The 7,145-nt window shown below is 42.6% G+C and overlaps 1 protein-coding gene across 1 annotated transcript in view; it reads right to left on the reverse strand.

The window, feature by feature from the left end:
• The window catches only part of NOB1 (NIN1 (RPN12) binding protein 1 homolog), a 270,061-nt gene that overhangs the window by 220,037 nt on the left and 42,879 nt on the right, over positions 1-7,145 (reverse strand). The window lies entirely within an intron of this gene.

Here is a 7,145-nt window from a genome sequence, read left to right on the forward strand (position 1 = left end):
ACCCATTAACCCCTGAATGGAGTAATCCATTCATGAGGACAGCCATCATGATCCAATCACCTCTTAAAGGCCTCACCTTTCAATATTGCCACATTGGGGGTTAAATTTCAATGTAAGTTTTGGAGGGAACAAATATTCATAGCCATTTTGCTTTTTCAAAAGCAAATTTTTCTCAGCCTCAAAAACTGTTCTCTGAGGTTTGGTGCTCGTAGCTCAGTGGTTAGGGCACCAGCCACATACACCAGGATTGGCAGGTTCAAACGTGGCCCAGGCCTGCTAAACAATGACAACTCTAACCAAAAAATAGCCAGGCGTTGTGGCAGGCATCTGTAGCCCCAGCTACTGGGGAGGCTGAGGCAAGAGAATCACTTAAGCCCAAGAGTTTGAGGTTGCTGTGAGCTATGACACTACAACACTCTATCCAGGGTCACACAGGGAGACTCTTGTCTCAAAAAAAAAAAATTATTTTTCTCTGAAAATCATTTCCATTGACACAAATTTGTTGTAATGCCTCTCATCCTTTTTTTTTTTTTTTGTAAAGACAGAGTCTCACTTCTTGGCCCTCGGTAGAGTGCAATGGCATCACACAGCTCACAGCAACCTCCAACTCCTGGGCTTAAGCGATTCTCTTGCCTCAGCCTCTGGAGTAGCTGGGACTACAGGCGCCCGCCACAACGCCTGGCTATTTTTTGTTGCAGTTCAGCCGGGGCTGGGTTTGAACCCACCACCCTCCGTATATGGGGCCGGCGCTTTACCAACTGCACAGGAGGCGCCTGTATTGGCTCTCATCTTTTAAAAAAATCAGGTTATAAATAATTTTCTTTGATCATACATCCCCCTTTACACGATTCCCACTTCTTCTCCTTCCATTCTTTCTTGATTCCAGTCAGACTTTCTTCACACCATTCTACTGAAATAATGCTTGTGAAAATCTCATTGGCCTCCACCTGGCCGTATCCAATGGTCAAATCCCAGGCTTCATCTTGAGAGAGGATACCCCAGAAGGGTGAGGTCTAGGAGAAAGCTCTTCTCAAGGAGATCACAAGGATATACAGCAGGGACCTCTCCATGGTGACTCAGCTCTTAGGAATTTGTAGACTTAACTTCCTGGGACTTGGAAATTTCCACTTCTGTGAAATCCTATAGTTCTGGTGGCGCCCCGTAGCTCAATGGTTAGGGCACCGGCCACTTACATCAAGGCTGGTGGGTTCAAACCCGGCCTGGGGCCAGCTAAAACAACAACAACTGCAACAACAACAAAAATATATAGTCAGGCGTTGTGAGGGGCACCTGTAGTCCCAGCTGCTTGGGAGGCTGAGGCAAGAGAATCACTTAAGCCCAAGAGTCTGAGGTTGCTGTGAGCTGGCACTCTACTGAGGGTGACATAATGAGACTCCGTCTCAAAAAAAAAAAGAAAGAAAGAAATCCTGTAGTTCTGTGGGGGCTGGAACAGCTTCTCCTAACCAGTGGGAAAGGTACCTGTGGGTTGGAAGTTTTTCACTGGAGATAAAAATGGAAAGACCAAGCCAGTCCGGGAGCCCAGCCATTTCGAATTCTTCTATGCTGTTTGCTCTGCCGTCAGAAATAAAGCCCTTCTTCTTATAAACATGGTATTTGGTGCTTTTTCTCTCCATTGGGCCTCATCTTCTATAACAATCTTGGCTTCTCAGCAGTATTCTGTCCTTGAAACATTTTCTTCACTCAGCTTTTAGGATACCAGTTAGCTATCATGCTTCCCTGCCATTACTCCTTTTCGTTCTCATCTCTACCTAACATTGGAGAGCTCCAGAGGTCAATCATCAAATTTCTTCTGTCATAACTCAATTTCTAGGAGATCTCATCCAGTCTCATTGTTTTAAATTCCATCTATACATTGAAGATTATCAAATGTGTATCTCTGGCCATAAATTCTCCCTTAGCTTTGGGTTCTTAGTATCTAACTTCCTACTTGACATTTCAAACATAATTTACCTGAAGCCAAATTCTGATCTACCCTTCCCAATCCTCATGCCTGCCCCAAATACTCTTAGCAGATTCTTACTCTTCTCGGCAAATAGAATCTCTTCTTCGAATTGCTTGTGGCAGAACTTCTACCTTTGATTTGGGGGCCTGACTTAACATCGTGAAATTGTTGCCTGACTGTTGAAGTATGTCCAGAATCCACCTGCCTCTTAATACATCTACTGCTGTCACCCTGCTCCAAAGCATTTGTTGCTTAAATTATTGTAACAGCTTCCCAACAAGTCTCCCTGCTCAATTCTTGCCTTTTATACTTGACTCCTCACATACTAAGCAGGATTATCCTTTTTTTTTTTTTTTTTTTAGCAGGATTATCCTTTTTAAACATATCAATTATATCTCTGCTCAAAACCCTCCAGGGACTTCCTGTCCTCACCTTCCTCCAATGTTTGGAAGGCCACTCAGATCCCACCTATCATTTCACACCCTGACTTAACATCGTGAAATTGTTAAGTCAGGGTTAACAATTGAATTGTTGGTAACTTCATTTCTATTCCTAACACATACTCAAGTGCCCTGCCTTAGTGCTTTACACTTGACAACCCCCCTGCCCGGAGTGCTCTTCTGATTTTTGGGTGTCACCTATCACTCTCACATTATCACGAGTAGCCTTAAAGGAAAGGTCTTTTTTGTTTTTGCTTTGTTTAGATAGAGTCTTACTCTGTCACCCTGGGTAGAATGCCATGGCATAATAGCTCATAGCAACCTCAAACAAGTGATCTTCTTGCCTCAACCCCCAAATAGCTCAGACCATAGGTGTGTGCCACTACGCCTGGCTAGTTTTTCTATTTTTAGTAGAGACAGGGTCTCACTCTTGCTCAGGCTAGTCTCCAACTCCTGAGCTCAGACAATCCACCTGCCTCAGCCTCCCACAGTGTTAGGATTACAGGAGTGAGCCGCCACGCCCACCAAAAGATCTTTTTTGATTGCCCTGTATAAAACAAAACTCCCTCTATCCCATCTCTAACCCTGCTTTTTCTTCCTGGCATTTGTCATCATCTGACCTAGTTGGCATTTAACTACTGTGCATGGGAATGCAAACTCTATCAGGGAAGGTACTTTGTTTTATTCACTGCTGTGTCCCCAGTGCCTAAGATTGCCCATAGATTGGAAAAATCAGAATAAATACTGGCCCATTGATTGGACAAATAGAATAAATACTGTCTCCATGGCATTTATTTATAGCATTTAGTTTTTATTTCTACACTATTCTTTCCTTTTATTTATTTATTTTATTGTTTTTTGTTTTTTTTTTTTTAGAGACAGAGTCTCACTTTATGGCCCTCGGTGGAGTGCCGTGGCGTCACACGGCTCACAGCAACCTCCAACTCCTGGGCTTAAGCGATTCTCTTGCCTCAGCCTCCTGAGTAGCTGGGACTACAGGCGCCCGCCACAACGCCCGGCTATTTTTTTGATTGCAGTTCAGCCGAGGCCGGGTTTGAACCCGCCAGCCTCGGTATATGGGGCCGGCGCCTTACCGACTGAGCCACAGGCGCCGCCCTATTTATTTTATTGTTGGTGATTCATTGAGGGTACAAAGATCCGGGTTACACTAATTGCATTTGTCAGGCAAAGTCCCTCTTATAAATGTGTTCCTCCACCAAGAGTTGTGCCAAACATCGTGACCCTCCCCACACCCGTCCCTCCTTCCTTCTCTCTGCTCCCCTATTCCCCTCTCCCCCATGTACTAGGTCAATAATAGTCCTCATATCAAAACTGAGTACACTGGATTCTTGCTTCTCCATTCTTGTGATGCTTTACTAAGAAGAATGTGTTCCACCTCCATCCAAGTTAGTACAAAAGATGTATAGTCTCCATCTTTTTTAGTAGCTGAATAATATTCCATGGTATACATATACCACAGCTTGTTAATCCATTTCTAGATGGTGGGCATTTAGGTTGTTTCCACATTTTGGCAATTGTAAATTGAGCTGTGATAAACAGTCTAGTGCAAATGTCCTTATGGTAGGTAAAAGGATATTTTTTTTCCTTCTGGGTAGTTGCCCAGTAATGGGATTGCAGGATCAAATGGGAGGTCTAGTTTGAGTTCTGAGGTTTCTCCATACTTCCTTCCAAAAAGGTGGTATTAGTTTACAGTCCTACCAGCAGTGTGAAAGTGTTCCCTTCTCTCCACATCCATGCCAGCATCTGCAGCTTTGAGATGTGATGTGGGCCATCCTCACTGGGGTTAGGTGATATCTCAGGGTGGTTTTGATTTGCATTTCTCTGATAATTAGCAACAATGAGCCTTTTTTCCTATGTTTATTAGCCACATATTTTCATATGTTTATTAGAAGACAGACAATGGGGTGGCACCTGTGGCTCAAGGAGTAGGGTGCCGGCCCCATATACTAAGGGTGGTGGGTTCAAGCCCAGCCCTGGTCAAAACTGCAAAAAAACAGAAGAAGAAGAAGATAGACAATGTCTTCTTTAGAGAAGGTTCTATTCATCTCTCTTGCCCATTAATAAAAGGGATTGTTGAGGCGGTGCCCATAGCTCAGTGGGTAGGGCACCGGCCACATACACCAAGGCTGGTGGGTTCAAACCTGGCCCGGGCCAGCTAAAACAATGATGACAATTGCAACAAGAAAAAAACATAGCCAGGCTATAGGCCCAGCTACTTGGGAGGCTGAGGCAAGAGGATCACTTGAACCCAAGAGTTTGATGTTGCTGTGAGCTGTGATGCCATAGCACTCTACTGAGGGTGACAGCTTGAGACTATCTCAAAAAAAACGGTGGGGGGATTATGAGCTCTTTCTATGTTGCTTTATTTGAGTTCTCTGTAGCTCTTAATTATCAGTCTTTTGTCTAATTCTTAATATGCATATCCTTTCCCATTCTGCTGACTGTCTATTTGCTTTAGTTGTTGTCTCCTTAGCTGTACAGAAGCTATTCTGTTTAAGTAAGTCTCATTTGTTTATTTTTGCTGCTGTTACAATTGCCACTGAAGTCTTCTTCATAAAGTGTTTTCCCAGGCCAATACCTTCAAGTGTTTTTTCCTCACTTTCTTCAAGGATTTTTATTGTTTCATGTCTTAAATTTAGATCTTTTATCCATCTTGAATCAATTTTAGTGAGTGGCAAAAGGTACAGGTCCAGTTTCAGTCTTTTACATGTGGTTATCCAGTTTTCCCAGCACCATTTACTGACTAGGGATTCTGGCTCTTTTAAATGTCCTTTAAATTCCCTGAGAAGAACCCAACATGTTGTCCCATTGCCATTAGGTCTGAAGCACCCCTGGTGGGTGAGCTCTCAAGCCACATCAGCACCTTGGCTTCTGGCCATAATGTATCTCTGATCCCATCTTCCTCTAGATTCCACTTTTGCCTGAATGCCTCTTATCATTTGTTGACTGATACCAATGAGGGTGAAAATTTTGTAGAAATGAATAGTATTTATTTAATTTGGAACTTTTAGGTATATATACAAAATTGCAGTGAAGTTGAAGCCAACAGAAAATATTTTCAAACTGAAACACCCAGCCATCTGCTATTATGGATATTGTCGAGTGAAAATATCCAGTGTTATTGGCATCTGGTAATTGTGGTTCTCCAGCCCGGCCTGATGCCATCATTCCCTTGGCAGGTAAGAGGCTGGTTCTCATTTTTTAGGCAACTTTGGTTTTGTTTTGCATCATTTCCCTTATTTTCTTTCAATGCACCACAAGAGGGCAGTCTTTTATCGTTATCTATGTAAATTAAGCCCACAGTGGGAACACTTCAAGAATTTAAGTAGAGGGCGGTGCTTATAGTTCAATGAGTAGGGCGCCAGCCCCATATACTGAGGGTGGAGGGTTCAAACCCAGCCCCGGCCAAACTGCAACAACAACAAAAAAATAGCCAGGCATAGTGGCAGGCGCCTGTAGTCCCAGCTACTTGGGAGGCTGAGAATCGTCTAAACCCAGGAGTTGGAGGTTGCTGTGAGCTGTGATGCCATAGCCCTCTACTGAGGGTGATAAAGTGAGACTCTGTCTCAAAAAAAAAAAAAAAAAAAAAAATTGAGAATAGGTGCTCAGTATGTGACCAAAGATAGGACTCAACAGATACAGACATAGAATTTGAGTTATGTAAAGGGACCCTAGAAGTTATATATTCCAGCCCTTTTAGATCAATAGAGCTATGAAACAATGTGTGTAAAGTCAGAGAGTCAATGTTCCCAGTGACCAGGTTAGATGGGAGGTGCGATGTTTGGTGTTAGAGCAGCCACTGACCACAATGAAAAAGTCAAGGCCAGAGTTTGGCAGCACAACAGAATAGGCTTCTGCAACTGCTATAGAGTCTCTGGAACAACCGCCTGGACTACTGTTTAAAATTTAGCTTTGAAAGGGCACACTTTGAAATAACTAAGAGTAAATTATAAATGTCTTACCACAAAAAATGAGTAAGGGAGGTTATGATTATGTTAGTTTGATTTAAGCATCCCGCATTGTATATCAGACCATCCCATTGTACCCCATAAATGTACACAGTTATGCTTTAATAAAAATTAAATTAAAAAAAAAAAATTTTAAGTAGAAATTAGAATATTATGCCAAAATTGTTCACCAAAGTCAATAAAACTCTAGACTTACAATTTTATCCCAAATGTCATGGGACCAAAACACATCTTCTAATGTCAGTCCAGCGATTTGTAAATATCAAAGTTTTTTGGCTTTGATTTTTTTAGAGACAGAGTTTTCTTTTGTCACCCTCAGTAGAGTGCTATGGCATCATAGCTCACAGCAATTTCAAATTCTTGGGCTCAAACAATCTTCTTGCCTTAGCCTCCTAAGTAGCTGGGACTACAGGTACACCCAGCTATTGTTTTGTTTTTTAGATAGAGGTTCACTTTGTTGCCCTCAGTAGAGTGCCATGGCGGCATAGCTTACAGCAACCTCAAATTCTTGGGCTCAAGCAATCCTCCTGTTTTAGCCTCCCGAGTAGCTGGGACTTCAAGTAGCCATTACAACACCTGACTATTTTTTAGAGACAGGGTCTTGCTCTTGCTTAGGCTGGTCTCAAACTGGTGAGCTCAAGCAACAATCCACCTGCCTCAGCCTCCAGAAATATTTTTTTGTGGAAGTCTGTTTAAGTATTAAAGGCATTACTTCCTTTTTTGGATTCACCTAGGATAACAGATGTAGTGTGT

Source organism: Nycticebus coucang, chromosome 2, assembly GCF_027406575.1.
Source record: "Nycticebus coucang isolate mNycCou1 chromosome 2, mNycCou1.pri, whole genome shotgun sequence".
NCBI lineage: Eukaryota > Metazoa > Chordata > Mammalia > Primates > Lorisidae > Nycticebus > Nycticebus coucang.